Source organism: Neofelis nebulosa, chromosome 4 (assembly GCF_028018385.1).
Source record: "Neofelis nebulosa isolate mNeoNeb1 chromosome 4, mNeoNeb1.pri, whole genome shotgun sequence".
NCBI lineage: Eukaryota > Metazoa > Chordata > Mammalia > Carnivora > Felidae > Neofelis > Neofelis nebulosa.
In genome coordinates this window covers 163,837,950-163,850,201 of record NC_080785.1, presented here as the reverse complement: position 1 = coordinate 163,850,201, position 12,252 = coordinate 163,837,950, and the positions used below count along the sequence as shown (strand labels likewise).

General features: G+C 49.7%; 1 protein-coding gene across 3 annotated transcripts in view; it reads right to left on the bottom strand.

Moving 5' to 3' along the window:
* Positions 1-12,252, bottom strand: part of ARHGEF18 (Rho/Rac guanine nucleotide exchange factor 18) — an 85,305-nt gene that overhangs the window by 44,211 nt on the left and 28,842 nt on the right. The gene's annotated exons all lie outside the window — the stretch shown is intronic.

Genomic DNA, 12,252 nt, shown 5'->3' with positions numbered 1-12,252 from the left:
GTGCTGACAGCTCAGAGCCTGGAGCCTGCTTCTGATTCTGTGTCTCCCCCTCTCTCTGCCCCTCCCCCGTTCATGCTCTGTCTCTCTCTGTCTCAAAAATAAATAAATGTTAAAAAAAAATTAAAAAAAAAAAAAAAAAAAAGAGGGAAGGAGGTTGATGGGGCCCGACCTCCTCCTAATGATTCACGCTGCCTCTTTAATAAACCCACCCTTCAGGCGGGGAGTCGGCTGGTCTGCGGCTGGCAGGCCCTGCGATGCCAGTGTTCCCGCCTCCTTCCCAGATGCCAGCCCTCTGGTGGCGGGCCCCAGGATGTCCAAGGTGGCAGGTAACTGAAGCTGGCTTTTCAGTTTGTGCAAGGCTCCACGGTGTCAGATGCAATGAGCACAGAGGACCCTCAAGACTCAACGAGGAAGGAAACACCCCAATTCAAAAGTCGGCAAAGAACTTGAACAGACATTTCTCCAAAGAAGATAACACGGATGGTCGACAGTCACCCGAGAAGATGTGCAACAGCACTCATCCTCGGGGACATGCAAATCAGAACCACGACGAGCAGCCACTTCAGAAGCAATAGGACGATTTAATTTTTTTTTTTAATTTTTTTTTTTAACGTTTATTTATTTTTGAGACAGAGAGAGACAGAACATGAATGGGGGAGGATCAGAGAGAGGGAGACACAGCATCTGAAACAGGCTCCAGGCTCTGAGCTGTCAGCACAGAGCCCGACGCGGGGCTCGAACCCACAGACTGTGAGATCATGACCTGAGCCGAAGTAGGCTGCTTAACTGACTGAGCCACCCAGGCGCCCCTGATTTAATTTTTTAAAATAGGAAATAACAAGGGACACCTGGGTGGCTCAGTTGGTTAAGTGTCTGACTCTTGATTTCTGCTCAGGTCATGATCTCACGGTTCCTGAGATCGAGCCTTGCGTCGGGCTCTGCGCTGACAGCGTGGAGCCTGCTTGGGATTCTGTCTCCCTCCCTCTCTCCCTCCACCCTCTCACTGAATAAACAAATGAATAAGGTTTAACAAATAAAAAGCAAAATAAAAAGGAAGGCTGTGCCGACAACTGCTACAACGTGGATGAACCTTGAGGGCATTATGCTCAGTGAAATAAACCCGGCTCGAGGAGACACGCTGTGTCTGACTCCACCTCTGTGAGGTCCCTAGAGAAATCCATCCCTAGAGACAGAAAGTAGATGGTGGGAGCCAGGGGCTGGGAGTGTGTGTGGGGGTCAGTGTTTAACAGGGACACAGTTCCAGTTCAGGAAGATGAACAGGTTCTGGAGATGGATGGTAGCACGATGTGAATGTGCTGAATGCCACTGAACTGGACACTGAAAATGGTTAAAATGTTTTGTTGTTGTTTGTTTTTTAAAGGCACAACTAGGGCTGCAGAAGACTTGACTTTCAGAGCAGCTGCTACTCAATCCTCCTGGATGTAGATTTTCTCCCTGGAACCTGGCATTCCCCAAGACAGAAGATAAACCCAAAGCAGCACTTAGGAACTTCTGTCCTCTTTCACTACTGGCAGCTCTCGGCCCGACAGGACCTACTAGCTTCATCAGGAGACTGGCTGCAGTAGGCAGGCGACTCCGCAGCGCTCCCCGGGTGGTCTGGGAGGGGCCAGCCTCTGCCTCTGGGTGCCCACTCCTCAAAACGCCCTTCGCAATTAACCAGGATGGTTAATGAAAATGCAGGAACAAAAAACCCTCTCCACCGGGTGTTCTGACTCATTCTGATGAACAAGTTTAGCCAGTACACAGGGGCCAGCTGCCTGCAGGTGGGTCTGGAACATTTCACCACGACAGAACTAGGAAGGATCACTCCTAAAGGATGACATGGACATGAGCAGTGTGGGGTTGAGAAGGGGCCAATCTGGTCAGACGGACAGAGGGGTCAGGGCTGGAAGGTGACTGCTTAAAGAGAGAACTAGATCTGACAAAGAGTGTGCGAAACCAAGGATGTGGGGAGGATGCCCTGCGCGACTCCCAGCTCCCCTTTGCTCGGTGGAACTTCGGCATCATCCATGGGTGACTGTTCAGACCCTGAAAAGCCATGTGCCACATGAGTGTTTCTTGTGACCTGGGTCCAAGGCCAGGTGCTGAACTGTAGGGGCCCCAGCAAAACAATGCCTCCCACTCCCCCAGGCCTGGCCAGGAAGGGCAGCCTGGTTTCCTCTTTGGTGTTTTAAACAATCACGTTAATTCAACGGACTGTACAGAAGTCAACATGACGTGGGTTGCAAAACATTTCAATGAAAACAAAGGATTTTGAAAAGATTAATTCAGGTGTTGCCACTGCACCTCTGAAATCTTCCAGAAGATTTCTGGATAACTAACATTATTATTAGCTATTTAAAAAAAAAAAAACACTTTTATTCAGGGGATGAAGAACAAATGTTAGCAGAGGTGGCTATAAGGAGGACAGAGGAAATCAAACACTGGACCGGGCCCAGTGGGTTTCTCTTTCACCAGATAAAAAGCATTCTGTTAAAGGCGGAAGGCAGGAAAGAAAAACATGCAAATACCATGCCAGAAAAAACCTGTTTGCTTTCAGTGGCTTGGGGAATTATTCAAGGGCACTGCATCTCTGTAAAAAGGACAACAGAAATGGTGTCAGGGGTGTTGAAGGAGTTCCCAGTGCAAACTTGCAACTGAGAAGATGCCCTGTCCCCTTCACTTGTGTCCCTCACCAAATGTACAAAATCAGAGTCGCAACCCTAGAACCAGAATGGTAAAAGTCACGAGTCTTCTGCAGTAGTGGGCAAACTCCAGCCTGAGGGCCAGCCACCTATGTTTGTGAATAAAGTTTTATTGGAACGTAGCCATGCCCATCTTGTCTCCCTGTTGCCTGGGGCTGTTGGGAGCAGCCGAGACAGAGGCTGTGTGGTCGAAAATATTTACTATTGGGCTCTTTAGAGTTAAAGTCTACTGATCCCCGGTCTACCTTATCTGCTTGGATTGTTCTGGAAGGGAAGGCCTATTCCAACAACCCAGCAGGGCTCACTCATGTGGCATAAGAAGCACCCATTTTTAATCCCTGACACACAGAAGGGAATGGAATAAAGGAAGCAATGAAGCAGATTAACTGCGTGAAGTCATTACTGAATTCCAGAGCCCTGAAGCAGCCTATGCTGGTAGCAAACAGGTACGAGGTTGGTTTCTGAGCATCTCAAGATCTCCACACTGCTAAGAGCGCCGGCTAGAACTATTAACGTTAAGTCAGCAACCTGCTCGTGTATTAGGAAAATTCCAAAACCTTGCAAAGACCTTCATTAGTATTCCTTTTAGTACTGCAACGGTGTGAGCTTGAATATATTTTAATGTATTTCATGTCTCAAGGTCGGGAAGAAAGCAATCGCACATACTTATGTCAGCCAGGTGCAGGGCCAGGCAGAGGGAACTGTTTTTTCCTCTCCAAATTGACAAGACTTTTGTATTTGATGCAGGTGGTTTTTGAACGCATGGGGAAAGACGAGGGTATATGGAGACGGGCACACAAGCAAACAGTGGACATACTGTAGTCTCAGGCACCTGTTTATGCCGTATAGCAAATGATATTCACAGGAGATTCAGATTTGGAAGCTTTTCAAGCAAGAAACTAGCTCCCCTTAAGATCTCCTATTTCCTCTCTTCACTTACTGGGTTCCCAAGAGTGGGCCGAAGTTCAACGCTTACTTTTCACTTTACGATACCTGAAGTTACTGTGTTGTAAAGAATCTAAGAAATGAGTATCTGTAGCTCTCATTTACGACTCACTAGAAATAGGAGGCCCTGTGGTGGGGTGAATATGGTCCCCTCAAAATGCACGGCCACCCAGAACCTCACAGAACGTGCTCTCCTTTGGAAAGAGGGTCTTTGCAAATGGAATTAACTTAAGGATCTCGAGATGCCATCAGCCCGGATTAAGGGTGGACCCTAGATCCAAAGACTGGAGTCTGTACAAGGCAATGAGGGAGATTTGGATGCAGAGGGAGACGCAGACGCAGAAACACACACAGAGGTGAAGGCCAAGTATAAAGGCAGAGACTGGTGTGATGCAGCCGTGAGCCAAGGAAGTCTGGCCTGGGCAGCCTTCTAGGACCCTTCCCTAGAGCCTTCAGAGGGAGTGCAGCCTTGCAGACACCTTGACTTCAGAGTTTTAGCCCCCAGAACTGTGACAGCATACATTTGTTATTTTAAGCCAGTCAGGTTGTAGCAATCTGTCACAGTGGTCCTGAGAAACTAACTAGTACAGTTCTTAAAAGTCACAGCCATTAATTGTGTCGCCAAGTGCCACACCCTTCGCTGAACATTTTCCTCCCGTATGTGTTGGGATCTGAAGGCAGCGTTCTGACACTGAGGATCACGACCCCTTAGTGAGCTGGGGAAACAGCTTCCCGCAAAATACAACAGGAGGGGCGCCTGGGGGGCTCAGTCGGTTGAGCGTCCGGCTTCAGCTCAGGTCATGATCTCATGGTCCATGAGTTCAAGCCCTGCGTTGGGCTCTGTGCTGACAGCTCAGAGCCTACAGCCTGCTTGGGGTTCTGTGTCTCCCGCCCCTGCTCTCTCTTTCCCTCTCAAAAGTAAACATTAAAAAAATTTAAAAAGAAACAAAGACTAAAAACATAAAACAACAGAATATGCCAGTTTATCATGACTAATAACGATGAGTATTTACTAAAACTTTGGATCCCGTCGCACGTGCACATACGTATGTGTGTGTGTGCACGCTTGCTTACACGTGCTTACAAGGTTACAACGTAAAACATTAGTTTTCATTGTGGTCATGGTCAAAACCAAACATACTATAGAGTCCCAGAAGCCCCTATCTTTGGGCCCATCTACATGGTGGACCTTCTAGACCAATGGAAAGCTACCTACTTTGGCAAATCTTCAAGGACAAAGTTACTCGGTGTTTGGTTAGTTTTACCATCTAGAAGGCCATCAGATTTCACTGTACCTCTTGTCTCTGCTTATTTTGACTGCAGATCAGTTGTTCAATTGACTTAAGGATTTATGGGACAGTGTAAGGACGATCCAGATGGGGAGGCAGTGGCCAAGAAGCCCCCAGAGCATGGAGCCAACCACATCACCAGAGACAGGGCAGAAAACACTCCCATCAGGTCAACAGATTAAAACAGGCCAGTGTCCCTGGGGCAGTCTGTGCACACAGTGGCGTGGCCCATATCACCATTCTTCTAATGCTCATGTTGCCATAGATTAAAAAACAGATTCAGGCTACAACGCAGATGAACCTTAAAAACATTTATATATGAGGGGCGCCTGGGTGGCTCGGTCGGTTGGGCGTTAGGACTTCGGCTCAGGGCATGATCTTGCAGTCTGTGGGTTCGAGCCCCACATCGGGCTCTGGGCTGAGAGCTCAGAGCCTGGAGGCTGCTTTGGATTCTGTGTCTCCCTGCCTCTCTCTCAAAAATAAACAAACATTAAAGAACCCCCCCCCCCCCCCCGAAAAAAACCCACATTTATATACGAAACGTCCAGAACAGGCAAATCTAGAGACAGGAAGTAGAGTCGAGGTCGCCAGAAGCTTGGGAAAAGGAAATGTGGAGTGACAGCTAATAGGTACTTGATTTCCTTCTGGGGTGATGAGAATGTGTGGGGTGATGAGTGGTGATGGTCGCACAATTCTGTAAATATACTGAAAACCACTGAATCATCCACATTAAAGGGACGTATGTTATGGTATGTGAATTATAATATCCCTGTTTTCAAAAGCAGCAGCAGAGCGGACGACTCTGTGAACAGCAGGGAGGTCCCAGCAAGCAGGGGACCAGAGGGCCTTCCCTGGGATCAGACCTTTGGGAACATTCTAGAAGAGGGAGGTTTTAGCTTCCTGCTAATAAGCCGGGTGGAGCTAATGACACTGGTGAAAGCACTAACTTTCAAGATGTGACTTATAATTAACCCTCAAACTTCCAGAGCCGGCCGCGGTGGCTGCCCTCCACTTTTAAAAATTGTTTCTGTTTATTTATGTGTATTTTCTGCACTGTTAATGAAGTATATATATTTCTAAGATTAAGGAGGAGGAGGAGGAGGAGGAGGAGGAGGAGGAGGAGGAGGAAAGAGCTAAGTTGTGTTCACTCTTGCCACCCCGGAAGCTGGTACCGAATGAACAAAGACACTGCTGAGCCCCTCACGACAGTTCCAACCCTACAAACTAAGGAGGCTGTTAAGCTTCTAGTTTTACAGACAGGGAGCTGAGGATCAGAGTGTTCACGGAGCATCTCTGATGCCTCAGAAGCCGACGTGAGCCCTCTGCTGCCACCCTCCTGCTCTGGGCGCTCACGTGTGTACATGTGCGTGCGTGAAGTGGAAGCCAGAGTGGCCTGAGGGAGGCCTGCAGAACGCTGAGTAAAGCCCGGAGTGCCAGAAACTTCCATAGTAGAAGGAAGTGCTGGAAAGGGCTGGGGGCGGGTCCCGAGTCGAATGAGAAGCTTGGGCTCTCGAGCAACGGAGATGGACACTGGGAGTAGGGGGTCCCCCATGGCTGCTGTACCAAAGGACCAGGAACCCTGGCCTGGCCGAGATCAGCACAAACTATTCCCCGAGGGCGCTGGAGGGCAGAAGGCGGAGGGCGGCCGCCTTCTGGAGGCTCCAGGGGAGAACCCGTTCCCAGCTTCGAGTGGCACCTGCACGACCTGGCTTCCCGCCCCTCCTCCATCTTCCAGGGCAGCAGCGAGTCCCTTCCAACCTCCCTCTGACCCCTGCTTCCACCGTCACACCTCCTTCTCTCACCCCAACCCTCCTGGGTAACCCGGGCTCATCCATCTCCAGATCCTCAGTCACACCTGCAAAGTTCCTTTTGCCACAGAGGGTCACATATTTGCCATCTCGGGGGTGACCCGGGGGCCCTCGTCCTGCCTACCGCACCTAGGACGTTTTCGGGACATCGGCGTGGGGGGAGAGGTGGGCTATAAATCACCTAACAGGAGAGACGCAGGCGGCCCTCCGGTCCCCCAGGCCACAACTCTCCACCCAGAACATACAGCGGGGAGGCCGAGGGCGGCTGATTCCTGCTCAGAGCGGACAGAAAAGCACCAGAATTCACAGGGCTTCCACCTCTGGTCCCACGAGCACACTAATCAGACCACAGCTCTCCGGTCACACTTGATCTCTGATGGGTTTTGCATCACTCAGCTGCCAGGCTGTCTGCCTCTCTCCCTCTTACCTCCAACCTCGAGCAGGGAGTGAGTACTGCCCTGCCCCGCCCCCACTCCATCTCACAGCAGTGCAGCCTCAGGGCCCCTGATGCTCATCAAGGCCTACTTTTCTTACCGTCCTTAGACCCTGGAAGCCATGGGATGAGGTGGATGTGGGGGTGGGGGGGAGAGGCTCTGATTGGAGGGCAGGGCACACGGCTTCCCCCTCTCCAGCACAAGATATACTTGAGAGAGGGCCAGACTGGTCATACCAACAGCACCTACAAGCCTCGGGTGCCCCGGCTGCGTTAGAAGAGTTCCCCTAGCTGATGACCTCAGGGCCCGCTGCCCGCCTGGTCACCTACATCACACTCTCTCCCACACCGCCACATGAGCCCTGACACACCCACCTTTGAGCAGACCCAAGTCTGACCTCTTCCCCACTGTCCCTGTTTAGGCCAAGGCCATTTCCCAACGTGCCTCCCTGTCTCCAGCCTTGGCCTCTTCCAAGCTAGCCTCCACCCACTGACAAGCAAGGGCCATAAAGTCCTCCAGGGTAACACCCCAGCCTGTAAAATGCCCATCTCAGCACTTCCTGGCTAGTACGTCTTTCCCGACTCTGCCTTTCACACATGCTGTCCCCCTCTGTCACTGCTGCTGAGTCTCGGCCTAACCCCCGCCCCTCAGGAGAGAGAGGACTTTCCTGTCCGTTCTGACCCCACATCTCTGCCTCAATCCTCGTCACAACGGATGGCATACGGGACTCAGTGACAGGGAGCGGTCTGTAATCAACTTTAGGAAAGCAAGAATCTATTAGCGTCAACAATCCAACCCAAGCTATTTGTGTTGGAGCGATGTTCCCTTTTTCTTTAGGAAAAGGGTTTTCTTTTTTTTTTTAATTTTTTTTTTCAACGTTTTTTATTTATTTTTGGGACAGAGAGAGACAGAGCATGAACGGGGGAGGGGCAGAGAGAGAGGGAGACACAGAATCGGAAACAGGCTCCAGGCTCCGAGCCATCAGCCCAGAGCCTGACGCGGGGCTCGAACTCACGGACCGCGAGATCGTGACCTGGCTGAAGTCGGACGCTTAACCGACTGCGCCACCCAGGCGCCCCTCTTTAGGGTTTTCTTATCCTGCCCCGTTGGATTTCTAGCCACCTAGTCTCAAACCACTCCTTACAATTCTGTCCCGTGACCATTTCCACTGTGCTTCTAGTTCTTATCCCGTGGCTTTTCCTTTTTCTCTTATGCCACAGCTTTACTGCGATGGAATTCATGTACCACACAACTCACCCTTTTAGAGGGTAAGGCTGGATGGCTGTTAGTATATTCAGTATTGTGTATCTATCACCACGGTTTTAGAACATTCTCATCATCCCCGAAAGAAACCCTGCGCCCCTTGGCTGTCACTCCCAGTGCTCCTCTTTCCGGCCCCCCCCCCCCCCCCCCGCAACCACTGCTCTATGTTTGGTCTCTACAGATTTGCCCATTCTGGATAGTTCACATAAATGGAATCAGAAGACACGCAGCCTTTGGGGACTGGCTTCTTTCCCTCAGCATGCCGTTTTCAAGGCTCATCCGTGTTGTCACCTGTAGCCGAATGTCATTCTTTTGTTGTGGGTGAAAAATATTTCACTGAATGGATGGGTCACATTTCACATTTCCGTTCATGGGACGGCCATCTGGGTTGGCTGTTGTGAATAACGCTCCTGTGAGTGTGGCCGTTCTGTGCGGGCCTATATAGTCACCTCCCTTAGGCGCAGATTCCCTAGGGGTGGAATTTGGAGATCATATGGTAACTCTGTGTGACTTTTGGAGGAACTGCTAGACGGTTTTTCCACAGTGGCTGCCCCATTCTACAGCCCCGTCAACAGTACATAGGAGGGTCTCAAGTTTTCCACCTCCCCATCTCTCTTTCATTTCTCTGATGAGAAGCCTCCAAATGGCCACTGCAAAAGATCGCAAGGACCGTCACTGACCATATCCTGGGGTCATGAGTGCCACAGAGCTGGCTCCCTCACTGCTTCGTAACCCACCGGTCCACCACTGGTTTTTTGCTCTACAATATGTCCGGTCAGTTACTATCCATTTCAGTCTTGTGTGGGGACCGGTGAGCACACTGGCCCCTGCTGCGGACGACTTCACGATTTATTATTCTTTCTAAATTCACTTGTGCTCTGCAAGGTCATCTCGGCAAACTAAGAGTTATCCATAAACAGTGCCTAGTTGTCCTTATGCACAGGAACATGCTGGATTCCAGCCAAGTAATTTGATGTGGTCCTTCCTTCCCTCTGTCCCATGTGGCAATGGAGTCATGGAGCCCCTGCGTAGGCCACCTCTTTCTTTTGCCTTTCTCTCCTCCTGAAACTCACCCACAAGAATAACCAGATGATAAAACGTTCTGAATTAGATAGTGGTGACAGTTGCACAATTCTGGGAAAGTACTAAGAATCACTGAAGGGGGCAGCTGGGTGGGTGGCTCGGTCAGTTAAGCACCCGACTCTGGATTTCTGCTCAGGTCATGATCTCAAGGTTCACAATTTTGAGCCCCACAATGGGCTCCACGCTGATGGTGCAGAGCTTGTTTGGGATTCTCTCTCTCTCTCTGCCCCTCACCCGTGCACTCTCTCTCTTTCAAAATAAACTTAAAAAAAAAAAAAAAACCCACTAAATAATTTACCACACATTAAAAGGATGAATTTTATGGTAGGTGAATTCCATCTCAATAAAGCTGTTACATAAAGAAAAAGGGGGCACCTGGGTGGCTCAGTCAGTTAAGCATCTGACTTTGGCTCAATTCATGATCTCGAGGTTGTGTGAGTTCGAGCCCCGCATCAGGCTCTGTGCTGACAACTCAGAGCCTGGAGCCTGCTTCAGAGTTTGTGTCTCCCTCTCTCTGCCCCTCCCCTGCTCGTGTTATCTCTCTCTCTCAAAAAATAAATAAACATTAAAAAATTAAAAAAAAAGTGATAGGAGTTTAAAATGTAACCACACAGGATACGTTAAATCTTTAGAATATTGATTTCAAGATATGATGTAAATCAGCTGGTGTGTTTGCTACTTTGAACATAACCAACTGCAACTTTATACTCAGTTGAAAACTAAGCAAAAGCAGAGAAACAAGTGGGCTGAGTTTTACACTCACGGGCAATTTTAACAACAAACACGAAGCACAGCAGCAGGGGTCCCTCCACTGAGGACATTATTTTAATCACTTTGCTCCCTCCCCCCAACAGTCACATTCCTCCTCCAGAAAATTCCTTCGGGCAGCTGCGGAGCTGTGACCGGAATTGTTCTGCACCTGGAGAAAGGGTTTTCAAAACATGGCAGGCAGCTCTCCACCGCTTTCAGGGGAGAAGTAAAACCCAACTAATAAATAACAAAGAAACAAACTATTTGGACTTCATAAAGGTCTCTGAGTTTTAAATTACTTGAGAGAGCCGAGATGAAAACGTTTTCAAAGTCTTGAAGAAATGGAAACGGGACTTAGGATGAATGAGGAAGAAAGAAGGAGACCTTGACACAAGGATCAGAAATATGCTAAACATGTGGTAGGTAAACACCCAGGGAGGCACAGCTGGTGACCACAGCCCTAGTCCCAGGGGCTGGTGACAAGGGTAATGGCCCTGCGGCCAGCGGTAATTGCTACTGTGTGACAAGAATGAAAATTATAACACAGCTTACACCAGAAACAATGTACATGCCACTTCAGCTTTCAAAGTGAGGGCATTGTAAAGTCAATTTAGGGAAAAAAGAGAGAGAGAGAGAGAGAGAAAGAAAAGAATCAAAGAATCGCTTTTTCCATTTCTCTGTGCATGCCATTTAAAAATGAAATAAGCTATTCAAACCCCCAAATTATGTTTACAAGAACTGCATTTATTATGCCTTCTGGCACTATGCTCCTATTCCCTTTAGAACAACCTTTTTCTCAAAAGGGCTTGACCCACAGAATAGCCAACTACTGATAAAGTATACACTTTGACCCAGTCCAAACAACAACTGAGATGCCCGCGTTTTCCAGGCTCTTTATTATCGTCAACCTCAAAATACAAGTCTGGGGGCATGCACATATACACGGCATAAATAACATTTACTGAGTATTCACCGTAAGCCAGGCACTCTGCTATGAACTTTACCCGTATTGTCTGGTCGAATCGCTAACCAATACTTATTCCCATTTTAAAGATGGGGAGACTGAGGCTTAGCAACGTTACAGGGCTAAAATGTGACGGCCCTGGGACCACAGCCCAGATCTGACTTCACACTCAAGCCCGCGCTCTTGGCACTTCTCCACACAATTTCAGGGTTAACCATTCACCCAGCCAGATATGCAATGTATCACCTGTAAAATCATCTCCAAATTGCCCGAGGCCATGGGGCTGTTTATGCTGTCCTGAACTCTCTCTCCTCGACAAGAAAAAGGCCCTTTAAGGCTTTTGGCTGGATGGAGTTCCACTCTGCCCAAATGAGGCGAAGGGGGTAGAGCTATGTCCTTCACTTCTAGGTAAAACTTAAAGAGGACCCCCCGCCCACCAAGAAAACTTTTTACGCTCTGCGCCAGCCATCTCTTCTAAGGCTTCCATCCCAACAGAGCAACAGGTAAAAAAGATCGGGGGACGGTAACGACCACAGACCATGCAAAGATCAAGGGCCTCTCGTTCATCCCTGCAACGAAAGCAGCACCGCAACATCTAAAATTCTTCCATAAGGAACTGGAGGATGATCCAAAGCACACATTCTTGGTATAGTTTTGTTGCCCAGACGCTCTCTAGCTCGGAGGGCGTCCGCTCCACGGAGGGAGTTCTGCACAGAGGCCTGAAGCACCACAGAGCTGGTCACTGTTTATGCTTATCACTATATCCCCAGTCCCGCCCAGGGCGCTCCAGAACCTGGACCCCGGAGACCTGAGCTGGGGGGAGGCTGCACCGCCCGAGGGCTGGAGCTCGGATGGCGCCGGCGGGCACCGTCTGCACCTCTGCCTTCGCCAGCTGGAGCCCACATGCACTGAAGGGGCAGCCTGAACGGCAGGACCCGCCCTCCAGTTTGGAAGACTCCAGGGGGGCCCAACCCGAGGCTGAAGCAGCTCCGGGGGTCCGGCGCCCCAGGC